This window comes from Caretta caretta, chromosome 1 (assembly GCF_965140235.1).
Source record: "Caretta caretta isolate rCarCar2 chromosome 1, rCarCar1.hap1, whole genome shotgun sequence".
Taxonomy (NCBI): Eukaryota; Metazoa; Chordata; order Testudines; family Cheloniidae; genus Caretta; species Caretta caretta.
This window is the reverse complement of record NC_134206.1, coordinates 172,178,274-172,192,928: the sequence shown is the minus strand read 5'-3', so window position 1 is coordinate 172,192,928 and position 14,655 is coordinate 172,178,274.

The following is a 14,655-nucleotide window of genomic DNA, read 5'->3' as shown; positions in this document are numbered from 1 at the left end:
CAATTCAAGGATTTCTTCTTTTTATGGCTGGAAAATACACTCATTTAAGCCCTAATTCAGCAATGCATTTAAACATGTGCTTAATTTTAAACACATACTTAAATCAATTCCTAGGCAAAAAAACAATTAATTTTAAGTAAATGCTTTGATCCCATTTACTTCCGTGGGCCTGGAACCTTTGAAGAAGACATCCTTAGATTACAGATACAACCAGAAAGAAAATCCTTCAAAGTCTAAAGTTTTACTCATTTTCTCTCTCCTATCTTTAGGACAGTAATTATATTTCAGTTCCACTGGGCCCTGGGCAGGAACAGGAGTTGATTCCAGGAGCACTATTTTCCTAGATTTCCTCTTTGTGAAGATTTCTTGTTCTTTGTTGTCCTCCCCCCCCCCCTTCTTCCTCTGATCTGGAAAAAAAATTAAAAAGGATACATAGGATATTTTTAGTCATCTGAAATGTTAAAAATGTTTGCTTCTGCCTCTGTTCCAGATTAGATGCTAATCTTTGTAAAGAAGTATGCCATATCAAATTCAAAACCACACCACTATTGCTGTGACAGCTAAGCTGTGAAACCACCAGCATCTATTGTTACTTACAAGAAGAAACTCTTTAAAAACAATCATGTGATAATAAATTGTGTTTACTTCCTCAAAGGTTAATGCTGATCTCTGGATTTTATATACGCAAGTACCTGCATCTCAGTCAGCTCAGAGGTCAATAGAAGTTTTTCCTCAATTTGTGCTACAGGTAAATTGGATGTGCACACATATCATGACTGCTTCAGAGGTCACTAACATTTCCCCTCCTCACCCCGATCACATTTGGAATGTTACCATAGTTTCAGTTTACAACAAAAAACAGAACATTCACAGTTATAGTGGTGAGATTTCAAGATATTAAATATTTATTGTAAAAGCGTTCAGAACACAGGAGATGACTTGTATTTTTCCTGGTGGGTTACCCGCCCTCGCTCTGCCCCTGAGGCTCTGCCAAACAGCTGTGGCTGGTGGGTGCTGAGCAAGCCTTTTCCCCCCACTTCCATGGGTACTTGAGCCTTGGAGTCCCCACGGAGTAGGCACCTATGGTTCAGAATATGTAATACTAAATACAGTGGGACAGATCTAGCTTAAAAAAAGTGTAGCTCCAGTGACAGCTATTGGAGCTGCAGCGATTCACACTAGAGAGGGTCCGGCCCAATCAATTTCACGTTGCACTGAACATACATACATATAGTATCTTCTGGTTAATATTGCTTCAAATTCACTGTGGACAATCATTTAACTCTTGGGTTCACAGATGTAGACCTTCACCTAAACAAAAGCCAATAAGCTCATTGTGAATTCTATTAAGCTGGAATTCAATTACTACAAAAATGAAACACTTCTTGCTGCATAGGGCTAGAGATTCAAAGATGACAAAGCAAGTTATTTTGCTAGTATGACCCTAAGAGCCGCTCAGTGCCAACTGGCAGAGGGTTAGCTGTCAGGTAACAGCAACTGCTGTCAGGTCTGACACATTCTCTACACTTAACACACCGCTGTCATAGTATTTAGTTATAAAGAACGTCTTTGTATGGTATCGAAAGCGTATACCACACATGTTTCATGATGTATGTATGGGTGTCAGGCAAGAAGTTGTATGTATGTACTAAAAATAGTAGTAAAACCATGTAACCAGCAAGGTTGATAATTCTTTCCCCAGACAAAAACATGTTGAATTACTTGTCTGCCTTGATCTCTGATGTAAAGTAAGCCAAATAAAATGGAGAGTACATTTGGCATCTAAGGTAAACAGGACAGACAACTTAACAGAAGGCTAAGAAAGCCTAATGGTGTTACCACTCTGGAGAACAAATAGAAAGGATACATTTCAAAGGCTAGTTGAAGTACAAGAAGAAGGGGGGCAGGGAGACACTTTGTTCTACGTGTATGAGGAGAACCCTGGTAAGCCATGAGGGAGTCATGAAAATCTGGATCCTGATTTGACTGGAAGAAAAAAAAATCAGTAACATACACATGAGGACACTGTTCTAGCTGAAGAATTGTAGCTCGCTAAAGTTATGTCTGTTTTCTTGGATGCATGTTATACTTATTTTTTTTTTTATTTGTAACCCATTCTGTTTCCACAACTCTATTCAGTATCCCTTAGAATTCTTTGTTAATAAGCTTTTTGTTTTGTCATAAAAAGATCTCAGTGCTGTAATATTAAGCAAAGTGTGAATTCTTAGTTGAATCAAACCAGCTGATGTGTACGCTGGCTCTTTGGACATAGCAAACTTGGCAGGTTGTGAGTGTCCAGTGACAAGGGCTGGATAGTGCAAGGGAAAATGCTCTTCCCCGGAAGCTGGGAACAAGAAAAAGTAAGGACTCGCAGAGTCCTGAGGAAAGTTTTTCTAACAGACTTGGCTGACAGGGAGCTATCACCCAGTTTAGCCTAGCAAATCTTTCTCTTGCAGAGGTTTGGGATGGGGAGGGTTACACAGGGACCTACAGTTTTGGGTGAACAAAAGCACAGAATGAATGAAATAGATACATTACCAATATCTTCCCATGCACATTTTGCATGGAATTCTACTGGCAAACACTATATTTCCAGATTTGTGTGAATAGGGCAACTCTTCAAGGAATTTAAAAATTGTCTTTTCTAATATATTCAGTAATGATTTGCTTCAGCTTTTGGTTATGAAGTCCACACAAGTCCTATTTAAAAAAAAAACATTTAATTTTTGGTATAGTTTGTAGATACTACTACTAATAGTAAACAAAATTATGTCTGGACAATTCTCACTCATTATCAAACATGTTAATATATGTTAAAGTATATGCTTTCAAAGATACCTACCCCTACCCTCATGAGCCACAGGTAGAACGTATGACTATATTAATACACAAAGGACTTATTGTATTTGACTGATAAACCAAAATCCACTGATGTCAATGGACTCTTTCAATTGACATCAATGGGTTTTGGATTAAGTTCTTGAGTCATGACTTTAGAAATCACATTAATTTCAATACCAAGGCATATGTGATTGTGAGTCCGTGAGATGTGACATTGAGCCAGTTATTTGTATTGGTAGCCTCAAAAGTTCCTAGAATGTATAGATTATTGTTATATAAAACACACCCCTGTAACAAGGGTATATAGTTATCAAAAATAAGAACAGTATAGGGATGAGAGTGGCTTGGAATAACTTTTATACTAAAAAAAGTGAAAAAAAAATTGTTGTCCAAAACAGATGTGTCAGTTTGACAATTTTCAAGTTTCTTGTCAGAAAACCTCAAAGCCAAAAATTCAGCAGGCCACGCCACATTTCAGTAAAACTAAAGGCCAGCTTTTTTTTCAGTTGACTAAAATTGTTTTTCAGGCTGGTTGGTTTTTTTTTTTATTTTGCAATGAAAGTCAACAAAATTAGGTCTGTCAGCTAGAATTTATACATTACTGTTATGATCTGAAACCCTATAGCTTGAAACTAGGATTACTACTTTTTTTAAAAAAATGCATGTAATGTGTTAACCCCCCTCACACTTGCCAAGAATCAAAATGGTCTTGTTTCTGAGTCTTCTTGGTTATTCTCCAAGCCTGGTATAGTTTAGATAATTTAGTTCTCCGCGTATGTCTGTACCATGGCATATTGCATTCTGAGGCCAAAAATGATTTTCCTTATTCTGCTAATAGTATCTTATTAGCTTTTGAGCATAGCACAGCCTTGCAATTATTTTAAAAAATCTAGGTGTTTATATCCACTACAGATTCTCCCATTATGTATCTGACCTTTTTTAAATATGAAAGCAAAAAGTATCCTGGTGACCCATACGAAGCATATAAGATTAAAGACAAGTCAATCATTTTGCTTATCTTTTTTTTCTTCCTCATTATCCCGGGCAAGTCCTAATTTTCCTTTCACTGAGCCATCGGTACATAATTAGGGTTCTTAGTCCTGGGTTAATGAAATCAGTTAAATTATCTGAAATGAACTTTTAAGAAGAAGTAGGTTATTTGAGCTTTTCTAGGGGACTACTGACCTATGGGATATAAATATTTCATTTCATGGACTAATATGATATTACTCTCATTTGTTATATGTCATTCTGTAACATATATAAACCTAACACTAGTTGTAATCCACATGAAAGAAAGTAATTCTGCATGGATTTACATATTACTCCTTCCACAGTGTAAATCCAGGAAAACTTAAAATAACAGATATACATTTGCATTATTGTTTAGAAAAAGACTTCCTTAAAGAGCAGATTTTCATCATGCCTTTTTAGTTCTTGTTAACCTCTAGAAAAGATCCACTACATTTCCCTCACTTGAAGCAATTGACTTGAAGCAGTGTGACTTAATTCAATGTTACCTTTGTAAGAACATGATTTATTGCTTATGAAGTAAAGTAACTCTTCACTTAATGTTGTAGATATGTTCCTGAAAAATGCTACTTTAAGCAAAATGATGTTAAGTGAATCCAATTTCCCCAAAAGAATTAATGTAAATGTGTGGGTTGGAGTCCAGGGACATTTTTTTCGCCAGACAGAATAAATTACCTAAATATACACTATACGTTTCAAGTAATTGTAAAAAAATTAATACTGTACTCACCAATTATGATTGTGAAGCTTGGTTGAGGCAGGGGCGTAGCGGGATTGCGGCATAGGGGCTTGCTCCGCTCCACCTCGCCCTCCTGCTAGGGAACAGGGTTGGGGCATTGGGGCTGAAGCACTGGGGCAAGCCCCTGCACCCTGACCCCGCTTCCGGCAGGAGCATTGGGCGGGCGGAGCAGGGGGAGCCAAACAACCTTATAACGGAACATTGTGCGACTTTAAACGAGTATGTTCTCTAATAGATCAGCAACCTAATAACAAAACAATGTTAACCGGGACAACTTTAAGTGAGGCATTACTGTAGTATGTTTGACATTGTACTCACTTGGCATTTTTACAGTGCTGTATATCTTCAGTTCACTGTACAAACATTACTAATTTGTGAGATTGATAAGTGATTCTACAGGATATGGTTATGGGTGGAATTAAAACCTTGTTGTTACAAGCCAACCATGGCCATTGCCTTGCATTCAGGATAAAATAAGTAATAGCAGTAGCACCCACCCCCCCCCAAAAAAAAAACAAATATGGAAGAGACATACAGAAGCTGAATCAAGTGGCCCAAGGCGTTTCAAATTCAGGGTCTAGGGATCTGATTGGTGGAACTGTTTTGCTCTGCATGAGTGACACCACTCCCCTCCTCCCAAAACTGAATCAGTGAGAGAAAACTAAGCAGTCAGTAAGAAAAAGCTATCGTGTTGCCCTGAATGAAAGCTAAGAAAGAGATGTTTGGACACAGTGATTTATAGGAAGGCAGGTTTGGAACAGTGAACAAAAGAGCTGTCACCTGTTTGTTTCATACTTTGTTCGGGAAATAGGATTTTGTACATTCTTTATAAAACAAAATTGCATTAAAGCAATGCCTGTCATTGGAACAACCCACAAGCCCCAGAGTTTGTGGCTAGCCATTTGGGTCAATAGGAGTGAAAATACTATAAAGAAGACCTTCGTTTTTTAAAACATTTTTTCCTGCTTGATTTTTATGCCTACCCACAGCCTGGTTTTGCTGAAGGACCTAGAGAAATGGAGTAGGAGACTTCTCCTATCTTCATTAAAAGACCAGGATTAGTGTTAAATGGGTATTAATAAAAAGAAAAGAATTTAAAACAATATGAATAAAAATAATTTGCTATCTCAGTTCATCAGGTTGGTTTGCTCAGTAGCTGTGATATGATAGACAGTTGTCTATAAAGTCTTCCAGGGGGAAAAAAGTGGCAGGAAAGACCTGATTTCTTTTGAAAAACAAAACTTATTTACACACACAAGGGAATGAAACCCCATTTATATCTTTGTTAGTTACTTTGAAGCTGGACACTACAGGTAAGGGTAATATGGAGCTTACAGGTAGTGGCAGGTTGTCTGATGGGAACAATAACAACAAGGATCCGGTGGCACATTAAAGACTAACAGGTTTATTTGGGCATAAACTTTCGTGGGTAAAAAACCACGGCTTCAGATGCATGGAGTGAAAATTACAGATGCGGGCATTATATACTGACACATGAAGAGAAGGGAGTTACCTCACAAATGGAGAACTAGTGACAGGGCCAATTCAATCAGGGTGGATGCAGTCCACTCCCAATAATTGATGAGGAGGTGTAGATTCCAGGAGATACAAAGCTGCTTTTGTAATGAGCGAGCCACTCCCCGTCCCTATTCAAGCCCAAATTAATGGTGTTAAATTTGCAAATTAATTTTAGTTCTGCTGTTTGTCTTTGAAGTCTTTCTGAAGTTTTTTTGTTGAAGGATGGCTACTTTTAAATCTGTTATAGAATGTCCAGGAAGATTGAAGTGTTCTCCTACTGGCTTTTGTATGTTACTATTCCTAATGTCCAATTTATGTCCATTTATTCTTTTACTAGGGACTGTCTGGTTTGGCCAATGTACATGGCAGAGGGGCATGGCTGGCACATGATGGCATATATCACATTAGTAGATGTGCAGGTGAATGAGCCTCTGATGGTGTGACTGATGTGGTTGGGTCCTCTGATGGTATCGCTAGAGTAGATATGGGGACAGAGCAGGCAATGAGGTTTGCTATAGGGATTGGTTCCTCAGTTAATGTTTCTGTGGTGTGGTGTGTAGTTGCTGGTGAGTATTTGCTTCAGGCTGGGGGGCTATATGTAAGCAAGGACTAGCCTGCCTCCCAAGGCCTGTGAGAGTGAGGGATTGTTTTCCAGGATAGGTAGTAAATTGTTGATAATGTGCTAGAGAGGTTTTAGTTGGGGGGTGAAGGTGATGGCCAGTGATGTTCTGTTGTTTTCCTTGTTGGGACTGTCCTGTAGTAGGTGATTTCTGCTTACCCGTCTCGCTCTGTCAGTCTGTTTCCTCACTTCCCCAGGTGGGTTCCCAGATGGGAACAAGGACATGGAGGTAGAAATTACGAGATCTGAGGTGGAAGTCAAACTCAAACAGTTTAATGGGATTAAATCGGGGGAACTGGATAATCTCCATCCAAGAATCTTAAAGGAACTGGCACATGAAATTGCAAGTGCAATAGCAAGGGTATTCAACGAATCTGTGAACTCTGGGGGAATACCCTGTGACTGGAGAATTGCTAATATAGTTCCTATTTTTAAGAAAGGGGAAAAGTGAAGTGGAAAGCTACAGGCCTGTTAATCTAACCTTAATTGTATGCAAGGTACCGGAATAGATTTTGAAGAAAAATTAAGGATTGGGATAAAATACAACATAGTTTTACAAAAGGTGATTGTGACACCTTTGAGAAGATAATTGATGTTTAGACAGAGGAAATGCAATACATCTAACCTACTTGGATTTCCAAGAGGCATTTGATACCATTCTACCTGGAAAATTAGTTAAATTGGAGACTATGGGGACTAATGAGAGACTTGAAAGGTGGATAGAGAATTGTTTAAAGGTGAGACTACATTGGATCATACTGAAAGATGAACTGGCAGTGAGAAGAGTTTCTCAAGGATCATTCTTATTTAATGTTTTCATTCATGAGCTTGGCACAAAAAATGGGAGTGTGCTAATAACATTTGCAGGTAATACAAAGTTGGGAGATATTGCCCATACAGTAGAGGACGGGGAATATCATACAAGAAGATCTGAAGGACCTTGAAAACTGGAGGAATAGAAATGGGATGACATTCAGTAGTGCAAAGCCATGCACTTAGGGACTAACAGGAATTTTTGCTTTAAGCTCGGGATGAATCAGTTAGAAGAAGTGACAAAGGAGGACAAGACCTGATGTATTGGTTGATCACAGGATGACTGCGAGCTGCCAGTGTGATGCAACTGCAAAAAAGGTTAATGCAGTCCTAGGATGCATCAGGTGAGGTATTTCCAGTAGACATAGGGAAGAGTTATTGCCATTATACAAGTCACTGGTGAAACCCCATCTGGAATACTGTGTGCAATTCTGGTCTCCCATGATTAAGATAAATTGAAATTGGAACAGGTGCAGAGACAGACTACTAGGGTAATCAGAGGAATGGAAAACCTATGTTATGAGAGGAGAGTCAAGGAGCTTGACTTGTTTAGCTTAACCAAATGAAGCCTGGAGATATGATCGCTCTCTATAAATACAGAGGAATAAATACCAGGGAGGGAGAGAAGTTATTTAAATTAAGCTCCAATGTTGACATGAGAAAAAGTAGATATACACTGGCCATCAACAAGTTTAGGCTTGAAGTTAGACAAAGGTCTAACCATCAAAAGAGTGAAGTACTGGAACAGCCTCCCAAGGGGAGCAGTGGAGGCAAAAAAAATCTAACTGGCTTCAAGACTGAGCTTGATAAATTTATGGAGGGGATGGTATCATGCAATTGCCTTCAGTGACCTGTGGCCCATCTGCAATTGCTAATAGCAAAGTCCCCGATGGCCAGAGACAGGGCACTACATGGGGAGGGCTCTGAGTTACTATACTGAATTATTTCCAAGGTGTCTGGATGGTGAGTCTTACTGACATGCTCAGAGTTCAGCTGATCACCATATTTCAGATTAGGAAGGAATTTTCCTCCAGGTCAGATTCACCTTCCTCTGCGGGATGGGTCACTTGCTGGTTTAAACTTTAAACGATAACTTGAAGTCTTTAAAACATGATTTGTGGACTCCAGTCACTCAGCCAGAGGTTATGGGTCTATTTTAGGAGGTGGGCTTGGGAGGGGGAGTTTCTGTGGCCTGCAAGAGATCAGACTTGATGATTCTGGTGGTCCCTTCTGGATTTATAGTCTAGGAGTCCTGATAACCCTATTTTCTTCAATGGTCAGATTCAAAGCTGAGATTTGTCTGTTCGATTAGGTAACCAAGGGGACTATAATAGACCACAAACACTTCAAGAAATCTTTTCCATCTCAGATTATACATACCCCTCACATGATCCTAAACAAGTCTTATTCCTTGTAATTCAAGATATTAGAGAAATATTTCATTTCAATTACAATTATTTCTTGGGTCCTTTCTTAACAGTCCAAACAAAATGTAGCTTAATAATAATATTGATCTCTACCAAAAATCAATCCATTAAGGAGGTAAAATGTTTAATAAATCCCATGATTTTGTTTTCCAATTTCATGTACTGCAATATGATGCCTGAAAAGATTTGGAAGAATCCTGCCTAAGAAAAATATTTCCTAGGAAATAATATTCAAATGGTGTCATAAATATAAAGGGAAGAGTAAACCCCTTTAAAATCCCTCCTGGCCAGAGGAAAAATCCTCTCACCTGTAAAGGGTTAAGAAGCTAAAGGTAACCTCGCTGACACCTGACCAAAATGACCAATGAGGAGACAAGATCCTTTCAAAAGCTGGGAGGAGGGAGAGAAACAAAGGGTCTGTGTCTGTCTATATGCTGCTTTTGCCGGGGATAGAACAGGAATGGAGTCTTAGAACTTTTAGTAAGTAATCTAGCTAGATATGTGTTAGATTATGATTTCTTTAAATGGCTGAGAAAAGAACTGTGCTGAATAGAATGACTATTTCTGTCTGTGTGTCTTTTTTTGTAACTTAAGGTTTTGCCTAGAGGGATTCTCTATGTTTTTGAATCTAATTACCCTGTAAGGTATCTACCATCCTGATTTTACAGAGGTGATTCCTTTACTTCTATTTACTTCTATTTCTATTAAAAGTCTTCTTGTAAGAAAACTGAATACTTTTTCATTGTTCTCAGATCCAAGGGTTTGGGTCTGTGGTCACCTATGCAAATTGGTGAGGATTTTTACCAAACCTTTCCCAGGAAGTGGGGTGCAAGGGTTGGGAGGATTTTGGGGGGAAAGACGTGTCCAAACTATGTTTCCCAGTAAACCCAGTTAGAGTTTGGTGGTGGCAGTGGATATTCCAAGGACAAAGGATAAAATTAATTTGTACCTAGGGGAAGTTTTAACCAAAGCTGGTAAAAGTAAGCTTAGGAGGTTTTCATGCAGGTCCCCACATCTGTATCCTAGAGTTCAGAGTTGGAGAGGAACCTTGACAAATGGTAATAAAAATAGTATAATAGGTTTCAGAAATTGTCTTACTAGTTTTGATTCCTCTGACCTCTACGATATTTTGCTAGACCTCTACTGTCTCTAGATATTGTTTAGATGACACCAACATTCTAAACAAGCTGCTAGAAAAAAATAAGGGTATTTCCTCATCCGTCTTCTTGTATCTTTGTTTCTAAGAAAGAAATAAGTCTGAAGGCTGGACCAAAAGAGGGATGTAAAATATTCCACAATATAGTCACAAACATGATGACTGATAGCATACTTCTATATTAGTATCAGGTCTATCTGAAATAAACCTTCTAGCATCTCTCTCAGGAGAGAACGAAGAAACCAAAGTGCATAGCATCTGACAACCATCCTGATTCAATCTGTCAAACAAAGTGTATAGCAGTCACTTTAGTAGTGGCCTTTGCAGTTAGAGACTTTGATAAAACAGAGGAAAGTTGATTTTCCTTTAGGGCTTTTTATTACGTTTTTACAGGACACTTTTTACTCTGGGATTACATGTACAAGAAATTCTCATTACTTGAAAACACAAGTCAAATTTATTTCCCAATATATTTACGTAGGTTTCTCTTGCCTGTTCATTGTTGTAATAATTACATGGATTGCCCTCACTTTAGACCCAAATTTAACATTGCACACAAACCCAGGTGTTATTTTCTCCTTTCTCATTGAGAGTTGTAATGATCAAACTATTGAAACATGAAACTGAATTTACAATATAGGCAATGTTATTTACAGTATAACAACTATCCCCACATTGCAACTATCATACATTGTGTTCTTCATTTCGTCCACATTTTGCCCCACAATTGGGCACTGGAGTTGAGATATTTCTATACAGCTCATTTGCCAGTGTTATTCTCATTATACACTCTAGCTATGTTTTTTCTCCAAAGCTCACTTTACAAGATTCTGCCTCTCTTATTAACATCAAGTAGTACCTTTCTCAAGGAATAATCTCTCTAATGTTGCTACTTGTGGAGTAAGAAACTACTCAATCTGAGTAAGGGTATCATAATCTGGTTTTTAGTGTTGTAATCATTATACAGAAACAAGTTACTTACAGACTCAGATAATCCTCTACAAGCCAAATAGTATAGTCCCACAAGACTATATTGTGTGATCTTTCCTCTTGGTGATGAGCATTTATGCATGAGTCCTCACTGAAGTTAATGGGTCTACTTGTGTAAGAAAGTACTCACTATTATAAATAAATTCCAGATTGCACATTTGTTTCTATGTGGGCTTGATTATGCCGTTTAGGCTTTAAAAAAAAATCACCATGTTGCCTAACTCTAGGATCCAGCAACACACTGGTAAAATGCCTGAGTCACATCTAACACAACAGTTTTTACTCTAGCTATCAGCAGAGGAGTCACACAGGTGAAGAAGTAGGTGGCCTCAGTGGGCATACATACATACACCATTGTTACTGAACTCTTTGGAGTTTGAGTGCAAGTGGAATGAATATAATGTGGTAAGGGTAGTATCTCCTTCCACCAGAAGTAATTATGACAGAATGACACCTATTAAGGACTTAATCTTGCTCCCTCTGTAGCTGTAGAAACTACAAATGTTAAAAGCATGTATAAATAATAAAGAGAAGGACAGTGCATTCAGATTTTTTAAGGGACATATCAAACTAACATCAGTGTTATGACACCCTAAAAATGTAGGCAGTTTAGATATATTGGATATTTCTTTCACAACTCTCTCTGGAATAAAGTGTCATTGCATAATACACAATAAAAAAAGATATTGTCTCTGGTGTTTGAATTTAAGCTTCTGTGGCTTTGTGTCAACATATAACTTTTAGCAAAAAAAGATAAAAAAGTTGTAAATAAACCACCACCAGGAATTCAGCATAGGGTGCATTTTAGTCAAATGTTGGGTGGAAAAAATTGATACTATCCAACAAGAGTCTTTTCAAAACATTATTGAATGATCCTAGTCATACCCTCATTTTTAATGACAGCCACATTAGGAAATTCATTAAAACAGCTAAATGAAACAAAGCTGCCATTAACATAAAAAATCCCTGCACATAAAAGAATGTCATCTCTCAATTATCAACTGACTGCATAATTGATTTTCCATTATATGCAGCTTAAAACTTCACTTTGGTTTTTATTCACCATCCTTTGTGCACCAATTCATTTTTCCCTTCCACTAGAAATGCAGACTTCCAGTCTTATATGTTGAAATTAATTGCCATATGTAGTTTTCAAAGAAAAGAGAAAGAAAACCAGAGGTTCCTTCATCAGGCAGGTTAAAATAATAACTGGGTAATCTTCACATCTGAGAATGCAATTGTCTCTTAGTTTCAGCAGCATCTGAAGGACAGATTGCCTCAGTAATCTGCTTAGTAAGTGGAAAGCCAAATAAAGGTTTCCTGAATCAAACAAAAAATGTAGTTCTGCTATACTGAGGGGATTACAAATAATGAAGATGGTCTAGTTTCTTGAGATTCAAACTGCAATAGGTCCTTACAGAGAAGGCCACTGACTAAGCCTCCAGCCCTTCCACTTGTGGGAATTTAAATGTCTTTTGCCCTTCCCCCCACAAACAAATAAACAAAAAAACCACTGGGCCTGATTCTCCATGGTCCATTCCAATGTAACTTCTGATGAGTTTGGTGCAAAAACAGTGAAGCTGGAAGCTACTACACACTCCTGCCTACCCAGGACCCTAGCAAAAGTTCTTTGCTGACAGTCCATAATTCCCTAAATTCAAAGCTCTGGTGTGTGTATGTGCAGCCTCTCCCCTGAGGCTTTGGTGAACATCAAAGTGAGTACCCATGAAGAAGCTTATGCTGCTCCTTGCAACATTACATTTCACACCTTTCCTCTATACCACTTAGAGAGCTTGTTGCTGCAAAATGTATATCTAAGGAGTTATTTGCATCTCAGATCCTAAGAGAACCATGTTGTCCCATAATGAGGAGAAGCCAGAGGACAGCCATTCCCTGGGGCTGGAGTTCCCATTCTCCATAGATGCCAAGGAAATATGAAATTTAAGTATTACTCCTACTGTCTCCAGTGCTGCCTCACAAAATCCCTGCCCTCTAAGCACAGAGACTCAAGGAGGCAGCCCTCCTGTGGGTTTTACTGCAAAAAGGTTTTGTATAACATCACATAGCTGGAAAAGTACTTCTGGTATCTTGTGTCTAACAGACTTTATAAATATATATCAATAGAGACAAACATTAACTACTTCTAAATTAGGTCAGAATTTTGGCAGGAAGATGTATCTGATAAAGATGCTCTGATGTATCTGATAAAGAAAAGTAATATTTCAGAGAAGCTGGCAAGTCAGTGACATGCACAGAGCATTAAAATGTTATAAATATTTAAAGTGTTTCTGACAAAATAAACTTCACCTTTGTTAAATATTTATCATCTATTAGATATTTATCTTTACCACCTCCATCATGCTTTGTTAACATTATTCACAAACCTGGAAGTTGATGGCGGGAAATGTACATATTTGCCTATTTGACAGACTTTTGTATCTTCAGCTAATCTTGTTGGATAGTGCTCCATCAATTCCCTCTCCCTCCCACACACCCCCATGATTCACTTGCTGATCACATTCTAAGTAATAGAAGTGTCTTCTTCATAATAGCAGTGTCTCCAAAATAAATGGCTAGCTACTGAAGGAAGGAAAAACTGGCTGTCAGGAGTCAAGAAGCCTTTATCAAAGTGACTTAAATCACTAATGGGGATACAATAATAAAAATATGAGAAATATTTTACACACAACATATGTGGTTGTGATCATTGACATGATTAGGGCTATAGTTTACCATGGCCATGACTTCTCTGACAAAACCTGTGATTTTTATGATTTCCCCTCCATAACCTGTCATGGTCTATCAGCCCAGCCAGCCTGCTCCCAAGCAAGACTCCATGAGTTATTATAAATTGGATCTATGTATGTCTAGTGCAGTGTATATACATTAAGAATGTAGAACACACTTGCATATCTAGTTACATAGGCCCTATTACCATTCTGAGCAACTCACACTAACTTTCAACTCTCATGATACCCCAATGAAGCAGGGAAGTATTATTATTGACCCCCAATTTATAAATGGGGAACTGAAGCACAGACAGAATAAGGAACCTGACAAAGATGCCAGCCACTCCTCACTGCCATGACACCACCCCATGAACCCCCACAACACACATCCAAGAATTTTCTGCCCTTGCTCCTTGGAAACACCTCTAAGCACAGCACAAGGTATGTGGCCACATGGGTGTTCAACAGCCTAACATAAAAGTTCTGATTAAAAGAAAAGGAACCATCAACCCCAATGCCATCATCAAGGAGAAATACAGGACAACTTAAGCAAGCAGCAGAGCAAGTCTGGTAGGAATTGGGGGGAAAAAGTGACACACAACTTGAAATGTGATGGCTAAGAGAAAAATTGACTATAAAGCCTGCTTGCTAGACAGCCAAGATGTCTAGCATACAGTGATGGAAGCTGATAACTTCCTGAGTCTCTAAGTCAGCACTAGAGCAGAAAAGAACAACACAGGAGTCGCTCTAAATTGCATCAGCTGGCTACAATATCTGTGCCATTACCACAT